This window comes from Blennius ocellaris, assembly GCF_963422515.1.
Source record: "Blennius ocellaris genome assembly, chromosome: 12".
Taxonomy (NCBI): domain Eukaryota; kingdom Metazoa; phylum Chordata; class Actinopteri; order Blenniiformes; family Blenniidae; genus Blennius; species Blennius ocellaris.
Genome location: NC_137661.1, coordinates 94,577 through 108,601, shown reverse-complemented (window position 1 = coordinate 108,601; position 14,025 = coordinate 94,577).

Sequence of the window (14,025 nt, the reverse complement as noted above, 5' to 3'; positions counted from 1 at the left end):
AACTGCTATTTTCATTTCATTAGGAGTGGCCGAAATGATGCTCCACACGGGATATAGAGTAATTTTGGAAGAAAGTTTTTATTTCATTAGAACAAACTAGTACTTTCTCAATTCAAGTTAAAATGATGTGTTTATCAGGTTCAAGCAGTTTCAACCAATTATATTTAGTGGAGTAACTGCTATTTTCATTTCATAAGGAGTGGCCGAAATGATGCTCCTCACGGGATATAGAGTGATTTTGGAAGAAAGTTTTTATTTCATTAGAACAAACTAGTACTTTCTTAGTTCAAGTTTAAATGATGTGTTTATCAGGTTCAAGCAGTTTCAACCAGTTTTATTTAGTGGAGTAACTGCTATTTTCATTTCATCAGTAGTGGCCGAAATGATGCTCCACACGGGATATAGAGTAATTTTGGAAGAAAGTTTTTATTTCATTAGAACAAACTAGTACTTTCTCAATTCAAGTTAAAATGATGTGTTTATCAGGTTCAAGCAGTTTCAACCAGTTTTATTTAGTGGAGTAACTGCTATTTTCATTTCATCAGTAGTGGCCTGAAATGATGCTCCTCACGGGATATAGAGTGATTTTGGAATAAAGTTTTTATTTCATTAGAACAAACTAGTACTTTCTCAATTCAAGGTTAAATGATGTGTTTATCAGGTTCAAGCAGTTTCAATCAGTTTTATTTAGTGGAGTAACTGCTATTTTCATTTCATCAGGAGTGGCCGAAATGATGCTCCTCACGGGATATAGAGTAATTTTGGAATAAAGTTTGTATTTCCTTAGAACAAACTAGTACTTTCTCAATTCAAGTTTAAACATGATGGACTTAGCAGTTGCAAGTACTTTCAACCAATTATATTTAGTGGAGTAACTGCTATTTTCATTTCATCAGGAGTGGCCGAAATGATGCTCCACACGGGATATAGAGTAATTTTGGAAGAAAGTTTTTATTTCATTAGAACAAACTAGTACTTTCTCAATTCAAGTTAAAATGATGTGTTTATCAGGTTCAAGCAGTTTCAACCAGTTTTATTTAGTGGAGAAACTGCTATTTTCATTTCATCAGTAGTGGCCGAAATGATGCTCCTCACGGGATATAGAGTGATTTTGGAATAAAGTTTGTATTTCCTTAGAACAAACTAGTACTTTCTCAATTCAAGTTTAAACATGATGGACTTAGCAGTTGCAAGTACTTTCAACCAATTCTATTTAGTGGAGTAACTGCTATTTTCATTTCATCAGTAGTGGCCGAAATGATGCTCCTCACGGGATATAGAGTGATTTTGGAAGAAAGTTTTTATTTCATTAGAACAAACTAGTACTTTCTTAGTTCAAGTTTAAATGATGTGTTTATCAGGTTCAAGCAGTTTCAACCAGTTTTATTTAGTGGAGTAACTGCTATTTTCATTTCATCAGTAGTGGCCGAAATGATGCTCCACACGGGATATAGAGTAATTTTGGAAGAAAGTTTTTATTTCATTAGAACAAACTAGTACTTTCTCAATTCAAGTTAAAATGATGTGTTTATCAGGTTCAAGCAGTTTCAACCAGTTTTATTTAGTGGAGTAACTGCTATTTTCATTTCATCAGTAGTGGCCGAAATGATGCTCCTCATGGGATATAGAGTGATTTTGGAATAAAGTTTTTATTTCATTAGAACAAACTAGTACTTTCTCAATTCAAGGTTAAATGATGTGTTTATCAGGTTCAAGCAGTTTCAATCAGTTTTATTTAGTGGAGTAACTGCTATTTTCATTTCATCAGGAGTGGCCGAAATGATGCTCCTCACGGGATATAGAGTAATTTTGGAATAAAGTTTGTATTTCCTTAGAACAAACTAGTACTTTCTCAATTCAAGTTTAAACATGATGGACTTAGCAGTTGCAAGTACTTTCAACCAATTATATTTAGTGGAGTAACTGCTATTTTCATTTCATCAGGAGTGGCCGAAATGATGCTCCACACGGGATATAGAGTAATTTTGGAAGAAAGTTTTTATTTCATTAGAACAAACTAGTACTTTCTCAATTCAAGTTAAAATGATGTGTTTATCAGGTTCAAGCAGTTTCAACCAGTTTTATTTAGTGGAGAAACTGCTATTTTCATTTCATCAGTAGTGGCCGAAATGATGCTCCTCACGGGATATAGAGTGATTTTGGAATAAAGTTTGTATTTCCTTAGAACAAACTAGTACTTTCTCAATTCAAGTTTAAACATGATGGACTTAGCAGTTGCAAGTACTTTCAACCAATTCTATTTAGTGGAGTAACTGCTATTTTCATTTCATCAGTAGTGGCCGAAATGATGCTCCTCACGGGATATAGAGTGATTTTGGAAGAAAGTTTTTATTTCATTAGAACAAACTAGTACTTTCTTAGTTCAAGTTTAAATGATGTGTTTATCAGGTTCAAGCAGTTTCAACCAGTTTTATTTAGTGGAGTAACTGCTATTTTCATTTCATCAGTAGTGGCCGAAATGATGCTCCACACGGGATATAGAGTAATTTTGGAAGAAAGTTTTTATTTCATTAGAACAAACTAGTACTTTCTCAATTCAAGTTAAAATGATGTGTTTATCAGGTTCAAGCAGTTTCAACCAGTTTTATTTAGTGGAGTAACTGCTATTTTCATTTCATCAGTAGTGGCCGAAATGATGCTCCTCACGGGATATAGAGTGATTTTGGAATAAAGTTTTTATTTCATTAGAACAAACTAGTACTTTCTCAATTCAAGGTTAAATGATGTGTTTATCAGGTTCAAGCAGTTTCAATCAGTTTTATTTAGTGGAGTAACTGCTATTTTCATTTCATCAGGAGTGGCCGAAATGATGCTCCTCACGGGATATAGAGTAATTTTGGAATAAAGTTTGTATTTCCTTAGAACAAACTAGTACTTTCTCAATTCAAGTTTAAACATGATGGACTTAGCAGTTGCAAGTACTTTCAACCAATTATATTTAGTGGAGTAACTGCTATTTTCATTTCATCAGGAGTGGCCGAAATGATGCTCCACACGGGATATAGAGTAATTTTGGAAGAAAGTTTTTATTTCATTAGAACAAACTAGTACTTTCTCAATTCAAGTTAAAATGATGTGTTTATCAGGTTCAAGCAGTTTCAACCAGTTTTATTTAGTGGAGAAACTGCTATTTTCATTTCATCAGTAGTGGCCGAAATGATGCTCCTCACGGGATATAGAGTGATTTTGGAATAAAGTTTGTATTTCCTTAGAACAAACTAGTACTTTCTCAATTCAAGTTTAAACATGATGGACTTAGCAGTTGCAAGTACTTTCAACCAATTATATTTAGTGGAGTAACTGCTATTTTCATTTCATCAGGAGTGGCCGAAATGATGCTCCTCACGGGATATAGAGTAATTTTGGAATAAAGTTTTTATTTCATTAGAACAAACTAGTACTTTCTCAATTCAAGTTAAAATGATGTGTTTATCAGGTTCAAGCAGTTTCAACCAGTTGTATTGGTGGAGCAACTGCTATTTTCATTTCATCAGTAGTGGCCGAAATGATGCTCCACACGAGATATAGAGTGATTTTGGAATAAAGTTTTTATTTCATTAGAACAAACTAGTACTTTCTCAATTCAAGGTTAAATTATGTGTTTATCAGGTTCAAGCAGTTTCAACCAGTTCTATTTAGTGGAGTAACTGCTATTTTCATTTCATCAGTAGTGGCCGAAATGATGCTCCTCACGGGATATAGAGTGATTTTGGAATAAAGTTTTTATTTCATTAGAACAAACTAGTACTTTCTCAATTCAAGGTTAAATGATGTGTTTATCAGGTTCAAGCAGTTTCAACCAGTTTTATTTAGTGGAGTAACTGCTATTTTCATTTCATCAGTAGTGGCCGAAATGATGCTCCTCACGGGATATAGAGTGATTTTGGAATAAAGTTTTTATTTCATTAGAACAAACTAGTACTTTCTCAATTCAAGGTTAAACATGATGGACATAGCAGTTGCAAGCACTTTCAAACAATTATATTTAGTGGAGTAACTATTATTTTCATTTCACCAGGAGTGGCCGAAATGATGCTCCACACGGGATATAGAGTAATTTTGGAAGAAAGTTTTTATTTCCTTAGAACAAATTAGTACTTTCTCAATTCAAGGTTAAATGATGTGTTTATCAGGTTCAAGCAGTTTCAACCAGTTTTATTTAGTGGAGTAACTGCTATTTTCATTTCATCAGTAGTGGCCGAAATGATGCTCCACACGGGATATAGAGTAATTTTGGAAGAAAGTTTTTATTTCATTAGAACAAACTAGTACTTTCTCAGTTCAAGTTTAAATGATTTGTTTATCAGGTTCAAGCAGTTTCAACCATTTTTATTTAGTGGAGTAACTGCTATTTTCATTTCATCAGGAGTGGCCGAAATGATGCTCCACACGGGATATAGAGTAATTTTGGAAGAAAGTTTTTATTTCATTAGAACAAACTAGTACTTTCTCAGTTCAAGTTTAAATGATTTGTTTATCAGGTTCAAGCAGTTTCAACCATTTTTATTTAGTGGAGTAACTGTTATTTTGATTTCATCAGGAGTGGCCGAAATGATGCTCCACACGGGATATAGAGTAATTTTGGAATAAAGTTTTTGTTTCCTTAGAGCAAACTGGTACTTTTCAATTCAAGTTTAAACATGAAGTGTTTATAAGGTTAAAGCAGTTTCAACCTCTTTTATTATGCTGGATTTGACTGTTATGGTCTTTTCATCAGTTGTGGCCGAAAAGATGCTTCAGACGAGATACTGAGTATGTTTTTCGAATAAAGTTTTAATTTTATTAGGACAAACTCGTACTTTCACTATTCAAGTATCTACCCAGATAAATGTACACTAACACAACTATTGCTCACCCAAGGTGCTAAAAACACTGTGTTGCAGCTGCGAGGTTACAATTTGTATAGACTACAGAAGTGAAAGCCACAGGTGCATTAACAACATTTTCGCACTTTTCGAAACACAGCTTTTGCGTGACTCCTACCATGAGTCGTCAGAGACACTGCGTGCTCAGAGCAAAGATACCTCGGGAGCCACATGACCCAGTTGAAGACTGTTGTCGCCGGTCTTCTATGCCTGTCTACACAGGAGAGAAGAAACCTCAACAGCGAGTTGCTATGACACACATCCATCAGTGCTCTCAGCCGCACCACCACGTGGTCTCGCAGCTCTTTCACTCCTTTTCAGGAGAAGGAACATTGTCATTTTCCAGCACCTGACAGTGCTATCAGCTCCCTCACTCTCTCCACCGGAGAGAACCAGGATGTTCTAGCTCAGATGACTCTGAACATTCCGATATCCCAAGGGTACCTGGTCTTTGGACCAGCCAGCTTGAGTCCCTTGCAGAGGACATAGAGCAGTTCGAACCAAACAACCCGGAGATTCGTGTAGCGGACAACCTGGTGGAGGTTGAACGCTGCCTCTTCAACCTGCCTCATCCTTCGTCCCGAGAGAAGCTTACGCTTCTCTGGAAGATGACATCCAGGAGTGTCCATGTTTACATAGAGTCCCTCCCATCTGCCATCAGAGACCATTACTCAGCCCTCTGTCATGCGCTTAGGGAAGCAGGATCATCTGCACAATGATCCTGCCTCTGCAAACTTTGGTGCATTTACAATCACTCAAAAGGGGGCGGAGACTCCCAGATAGTATTTATAGGTGCCTAAGGGCTGCCTACTTCCAAGGCCACAATGCACCAGGATTGGACAAAGACCAGACTTTTAAGTCCCTCTTCGTTAACAACCTCCACAACAGTGTGTGGATCGATGTCGCCCTTTTCTGCAGGACCAAAAACCCCACCATGAAAGACCTCCGCAAACATGCGCAGATGGTGTGGGAGCTGCACCACCGTTCAGGTGAAAACTATGATGGTGATGCAGGTGTCCTGAGGTCTCAGGTGAGGAGAGGTAAGTCTAAAAACCGAGGCTGAGGTCAGACTCAAAACAACTGGGATGCAGATGTCCCACAGTGGATTAAAACCTGCATCAGAGTGGTGAAGCAGCACCTGAACCCGCCTGGTAAGAAGGGACCTGGCTCCCCCTGACCGCATGACTTGGCCCCTCCCCTCCGCACACAAAGTTCATTTTGGCAGGAGGAGGAGATCCAGGAGGTGAAAGAGGCCCATTTGACATTCTTGGGTAATCTTGGCTATGCCAACCACAGATACACTTCAGTGGTGGTAGGGGTTGTTGACACTCTCTCACTGCTTGGTACTGGGTCAGAAATCCCCCTCATGTGTTCAGACACCTTCGCACGGGTTGCTAGAACCACGCTTGCGCATGCCACTTAAGGAAAGCCACTTCAGGTGGAAGAGTGTAGCATAAACAACCGAGGCTTCACTCAGGACTTGCACCACATCACTCAATGTGTCTGGGTCAACAGCTTTCCAGGACATGTCAGCGACGCATCCCATCCACGTCACTGATCTGGACACAGAAGAACTGCTTATTGGTCAGGACATCCTAAACCGACTCGCTGCCACCAAACGGCGCCTTTGGTCCCAAGTCGTCAGCCCGACTCCCATTGGCTAAGAACTAGGCCACCCAGCTTCTAACAGCAATCGTTCAGCCAACCCACGGGTCCAAAATCTGACACCTGGTCAGATTAAAGTGACCGCATTTCCACCTTTAGAGATGTTAACTGACAGTTCATTCCACAATCTTGAACTAATTCTCATCTCATTGACAATCTGCCTTCGTCCCTCACCAGCGACGACACGCATGACACAACTCTCCTCATTTCCACAACCAAAACCATCACCAGCGCTCACCATGTTAACCTTGAACAGGTTCTTCAGGGTACAAAACCGAGCACCGAAGGTGACATGGTTGTGCACGCTCCAATGACTCAACCAGAGAATACAGACATTTCAGGTAAACAGACCATGTCTGTACCAGAAGAACCTTATTCAGGCTTCGAGTCAAAGACCGAGCAACGCTCTGCTGAGGCTCGCACTTTACCACAACAGAAACAAGGAGATGCATTTGTATGAGGAGGTCTCCCTCCTCACAAGATCTTCGCAAGGGACTCGCACAAAAGGGGGGGGGGGGGAGTCACAGACATCCACCCAGTGCGCGTCCCCACTGACTTCGAGGCACTGCCATCTTCTGAAACCCAGTACATACCCTTTCTAGCTGACGGGGTCAAGCGGTCCTGGTTCACTGGTTTGAAACAGCCTGCGCTCCAATCTCACACCTTCCCTGTTATTCAAGATTGTTATATCTAAAGAGAAACATAAATCAATTTAAATAACACTTTTTTTGGCATTAACTATTTCCAGTTTAGCTGGTGGTGGCCCAATGTCATTATTATTTGATAAATAACCAATTTATTCTAATGAATAATTTTTCATAAATAAATTATTTTTGATAAAATGTTGCTCCGTGCTCTTGTTTATCTTCCAACATGTGAGATGTTGTTGATGAATACACAGCACAGTTCCACAGTAACCAATGTGTTTTACACAGCCACTGTTCTTTGTGTCAACATGTAGGTCCAGAACACAACTAAAGACGATGTCTCTAGACATCCAGAAGACTTCCTCAGAAGAGCCTGAATGAAAGTTTTTTGAGACGTCTTTCCTGAACATTATATTGACGTCTGGTCTGGCCGTCACTGAAAACACGTTTCAAAAGAAACAGAACACGTCATCAGTCTACCACGGGACATACACAGAGAGTCAGTTTAGTATTACCATTAACATGCATTTAATTGGACTATGGAAGAAAACCAGAGAACCCTGAGGAAACACATGCACACACAAGTTAATTCCACAAACACCTCCAGGTGGATTTAAATCCACGATTTTCTGTCTGTAGCCATTGAGACAATTTGACCATTGTAATTGATAGAGCTGATAAAACCTTTATTTGGTATATAGTTGTAATCTCAATATGAAAGGTTGTAGAAATTAATCATGCCCAAAAACTCCTGCAGGGCCTTAACCGAGGCTGGACGAGGGAAATCTGTCACCGCTTGCACCTTAGAAGGCAATGGAATGGCACCCTGAGTTGAAATACGATGACCCAAAAAGTCAATCACAGGCAGACCAAACTGGCACTTAGCAGGGTTGACAATTAGGCCATGTTCCTCAAGGCCAGACCTGGGCATTTTAAGGCCCGCGGGCCAAATGCGGCCCGTGACCCGATTCTGACCGGCCCGCGAAAGGTTGCTTAGAATTAAGAAAACAAAAGCTTCTTTCGAATTTTAATGTGTGGACTAAAACCATCGGCTCTATAAATTAAAATGGAAATGCTTTTACTTTGAAGCCTGTTTATTTATGTACAGTGTACGTAACCTACGTACGTCGTATACGTAACCCGTAAAACAAGTCAATCAGTGCATGCAAGAGATGTCGGTGGAGAATCAAAAATGGCGGTGTTGCGGGCGCCGCCATACTTATTTACCGGTCGCCGCCATTTTGAAAATATGCGTACCGGAAGTGACGTTTACTGTAGCGAGATACAGGAAGTGACGTATCAGACCCCGCGGAACGTCGGGAATTACGTTTTCGGAGGCCCACCCACCGGAAGTGACGTTGGAGGACCCACTCGCCGGAAAAAAAACTGTGCGCCGCGCTTCAAACGCACATTTGTTCCCATTGCATTGTTTTCTTCACACGTGTACTCGAAGCTCAACAGAGTAAAGGATTGTCTTCTGCTAAGGTAAATAATTGCATTTTTTTCTATGTGTAAAGTATCAGCCTGCACTAATAAGAACGAAATAGTAGGTGGAGTTATACCAGTATTTAGAGACTATGTTTATACTCGCACTGGAAGACCGGAGCCAGATCAGCTTCACAACCTTCCATGAGGGAACAGATATGTTCATCTCTCCCCAACTGTGTCAGTCTGTCCACATATCTGCTGCTTTATTTCTCCGTCCAGACAACTCACAGTTTACTGTGTGCCTTCACTTATCACTCCTGCTAACTGCAGTTTCATCACAACATTTAGTTGCGTTTACGTCCTAAATGGCTGAATTTTGTCACGTGGGTGAAAAGCCTCAAAACGGTGTGCATCAGCCTGCACTAATAAGTAGGACATGGTTGATAGGTGTCATTATATCAGTATTAGTGAGAGGAAGAGTCGTTGTATAGTTATGTTGGGAGCAATTCAAGTAAGATCAGCTCAAAGTTTATGTTGCTCTTTTTTTATCTTTGTTCCATGTGTTGGTTTATTTAGACCCGTACTGGTATTTTTTATCATACTGCATTACTGGATTTTTACAACCTGACTGGGATTTCTGTGTTATTATCAGAGCATCCAAATTAGAGAAAGTTTAATGGTTGTGAGGGAGATTTAATATCTTATATATAACATACTGCAATGAATCACTTGGATGCTTGTCAGTTTGCAATCATCAATGAGAGATCAGTACATTTGAACAAATACTAATGATTCTGATTTAAATATTTTTTCAGACGCAGTGTTCAATCAGAATGTCACGTCATCGTAGCAGCGAATGCGTGGGCATGGAGCATTCATATGCACACCCAACAATGCACACAGCATCTGTGCTGACCACGGATCCAGAGACCGTAAAGGAATTGAGTGTCGCATGTCTGCATGCAGAACACTCCTATGACTCATCAATCAAGTTTGAGATTTTTTATGTAACATAAGCTCAGTTTGTTTATTTTTATTCGTCTGTATTGCAACAGATCTTCGAGATGCTGAAAGAGATGGAGGAGGTCATGGAAATCAAGAAGGGGGACCTGAGACTCATCGATTACATTTTTGATGTTATGCTTCCAGAATTAAGATGATCAATCAATGGAGGACATCATAGAAGTAGTGGTCAATATTTTGTGTCTTTTGAAACCTATCTGCATGCACCTTGTCCATCTTTTTCAGATCATCATCAACATCCTGATGGCTGAAGGTCACACAAGGCTTCAAGCACAGGTCATCATAGCCAGTGGGAGAAAGTTCTAGCAAGCTCCTGTCGTCTGTGCTCTCATCCTCCCTGCCGGATGTCTATCAATATAGTGGTTTGAAGTCTCCTGTCCCAATTTTCAGAGTGTATCTTTTATCTATCTGTCTGTCCTCTCCTCTATCCTCTCACCCCAACCGGCCAAGCAGAATGCCTCCACCTCTGAGTCTGGTTTCTGCAAAGATTTCTTCCTGTTAGAGGGACTTTTTCCCTTTCCACAGTCGCTCACGCTTGCTCATGTGGATTTGTTTGGTTTTGTCTTTAAAAGTGCTTTTAATATATAATAAAGAACAATGACGTGATTCATGGATGGTTTTATTCTTTTAAAGTTGTCAGAGGTACTTTTTGAAGGTTTGTCATGGACATTTACTCTGAAGTAACTACAGTTACTCTCCATTTTTGTAGTTAGTTTTGCTTAATGCACCACACATTGTCACTGCATGAATGAAGAAGGCAGATCAGTTTAGTAGTTGAACTCTACAGATGTGGTTCCAGCTGCAGTGTCTTGTTGAAATAGGTTCAGAGAGATATTGAATATGGAATATGATGGGGGGGGATTCTCCCTCTTCAATCCACTTGGCTCTGGACCTTATAAACACTCTGAGCTCTATTCACATAATATCTACCTGGATGTTTCTCCAGTGTTCTTGTGCTTCTTCAAACTGAACATGATCCATGAAACCGTGACGTAACTGAAGCAGTGACATCAGTTGTCCTTTTAAATATGGCGGCGACCACAAACACGCATGGCGGCGGCCAAAAACAAGTATGTCGGTGCCCATAAGCCACCATTGTGATACCGCACTGGCGAGGTTTGCGTTTTGAGAGTAGTATGGCGCTGACCGTGAGTAATAATGGCGGCGTCCACAAACAAGCATGTCAGCGGCCGTACACCGCCATTTTTATACCGCACTGGCGAGGTTTCAAGTCTGGAGGAGCACGGTTGCATTGCGGATCATGTTCTCTTGCCTCCCACCGACAGTGACGCTGTAATTGTGCGTCGGAACAAAACATATTGCATGTAGTACTGCCTCCCACCAACAGTGGCGCTGGGGTGGTGATTCGGATCAAAATGGCCGAACAAGATGGCGGCGGTGGATTCCCCACCGACGGCTTCTCAGTGCATGTGATTGTCGCCCCTCAATGATGTACGGGCACGTCAAGAAAAGAAAGGTGGATGCTGAAGGCCGAAATTTCAAGAAGATTTGGAGCACTAAATATTTGTTTACTGAAGTCGGTGGTAAACCCGTCTGTTTAGTTTGTGGAGAGCACGTCGCCGTGTTTAAGGAGTACAATGTGAGTCGGCCTTATGAGACAAAACACGCGGAGAAATACAGACACTTGGCGGAGGCTGAGAGAGCGCGAATATCAGAAGACTTGCTAGCAAAGCTAGCAAAACAACAAGGCTGTTTTAGCAAACTACACACAGCCCGGGATGCAGCGACCAAGACCAGCTTCGTTATATCCCACAAAATCGCTAAAAACAGCAAGCCGTTCTCGGATTGGCGAGTTTGTGAAAGAGTGCTTGGTGGGCTCTGCCGCGCTAATATGCCCTGAGAATAAAGAAGCATTTGAAAAAGTCCCGCTGTCCAGGCGAACCGTCACCAGAAGGGTGAAAGGAATCGCGGAGAATCTCGAATGTCAGCTCAAAAGTGGAGTTGAAAGTTTTGACTTTTTCTCTTTGGCTTTGGATGAGAGCTGTGGTGTCCGTGACACTGCCCAGTTACTGGTGTTTCTCCGGGGAATAAGGCAGGACTTCAAGATTACGGAGGAGCTGGCAGCATTGAGGTCAATAAAAGGAACGACAACGGGAAACGATCTGTTCAAGGAGGTCGATGCATGCATGGTCAAGCTTGGACTGAAATGGGACAAACTGGTAGGCGTCACTACTGATGGTTGTCCGAATATGACAGGAAAACATGTCGGACTTTTGAAACAGATCCAAGATAAAGTGACTGAACTCGGCACAGAGCATCATTTAGTGTTGATACATTGTATTATACATCAGCATGTACTGTGCAGGTCTGTGCTAAAACTTAACCATGTTATTGATGTTGTAACAAAAACGGTTAACTTTATCAGGGCACGAGCATTAAATCACAGGCAGTTTGTTGCACTTTTAGAGGAGCATGAGAATGAACATGGTGACATCATGTACCACACAGCTGTCAGATGGCTCAGTCTGGGCAAAGTGCTCAAAAGATTTTGGGACCTGAAAACAGAGATTCAAGAGTTTTGTGAGATGAAAGGCAAAAACATCCCCGAGCTTTCAGATATGAACTGGATGGCAGATTTTGCATTTGCTGTTGATGTGACGGCACTGATGAATGAACTGAGCACTAAACTGCAAGGCAAGGGCCTTTTCGTTCATGACATGCATAACCTGGTGAAGGCTTTTATGAGAAAGTTGCTGTTTCTTTCAAGTCAACTACAGAACAACACTCTCACTCACATGCAAACCCTTAAATAAGTCAGACCATCAGCTAATCATCTCTGCAGGTACTCATCCATGTTAGGAGATTTGCATGGTGAGTTTTTAAGGCGATTTGATGATTGTAAAAACATTGAGGATGAAATGCACCTGGTTTCCTCTCCCTTTGCCTGCAGAGTAGATGATGCACCCAGTGATGTTCAGCTGGAGCTCATTGACCTGCAGTCTGACACAGTACTGGCAGAGCACTTTAAGTCAGCATCACTGCTGGAGTTCTACTCATCTCTTAAGGAGGAGAACTTTCCAAACATGAGGAGACATGCTCAGAAGATGTTGGTTCTGTTTGGATCTACCTACATATGTGAACAAACATTCTCAGTAATGAAGTTTACCAAATCCAGGTTCAGATCCTCTCTTACTGATGATCATCTGTCAGCTGTGCTTCGCATCTCCACCTCAGACATTCAACCTGACTTTGATGCACTCGTTAAAGGGCAGCAAAGGCTAGATTTCTCTCACTGAACAAGAAAATACCCAAATGTGTGTTCACTATTACTTTTTGTCTGCACAGCTTGGCAGTTTGACAATCATAATGTGACATATCTTGTTAATGATATTTGGCATACAAAGACATTGTGATGTCTTCATAGAAAAAAGTGTTTTTGGTTAATGTAATTAAAAAAAGAGTTACAAATGTTTCATGTTTACAATTGTTTTGAATAACTGCACTGAATAAAAATTTTTTTTGTTAAAATAACCCTCACTTTCTCTTTACCTAATAATAACACAGACACTTACCAGCATGTGTAAACAATGCCATTTACTGCTTTCAATTTAGAAATAAAATTCATATGCAGAATAGAGTTTAAACTTTTGGCAAGGCCCTCCACAATATTTTCTGCTTCTCATTTGGCCCCTTCGGAAAAATAATTGCCCACCCCTGCTCAAGGCGCTGAAAAACTTGCTTTAGGTGTGAAAAATGCTCCTCAACTGAAGAACTAGCCACCAAGATGTCGTCCAGGTAAACAGAAACGAAAGCGAGGTCGCGCAGCACAGAGTCCATCAACCTCTGAAAAGCCGTGCCTCTACTCTTGCCTGGCCATAATAAAACATAAAAAAATGACAAGAAAGAATAGAAAGTGTCATCTGCTCAGTGTATTGACACATCTTATACACAGCAGACACAAATTGCACTTAACAAGTTTTGAACTATCAAAACTCAGTAACCAATCAGGTGTCTAACATTGATTTTTTTTTTTTAGAGAATCAAAACCACAATACAAATAAAGCTTTCAATTTCTATTCAAGAAAATGTGCCCATCTTTTCTAAAACTCTCTCTCTCTCTCTCTCTCTCACTCTCTCTCTCTCTCTCTCTCTCTCTCTCTCTCTCTCTCTCTCGCCCCGTTTCCTCATTAGTTTTAATGTTGGTTTTTTTCCGGAATAAATGTGAATGTTTGATGAGAGGCTGTATCTGGCAGCATGAATCACTCATTGAGTAAAAAGAAAAAAGTGATGGCACGTGTCGCCCCAATTAATCCCTAAAACACAAGAGCCTCTAAACGTATTGAGAACAGGTAGGAAGCATATTACGAGCTAATAAAACTAGTAAACAGAGTCCATGTGTGTATCAGTGAAAGTGA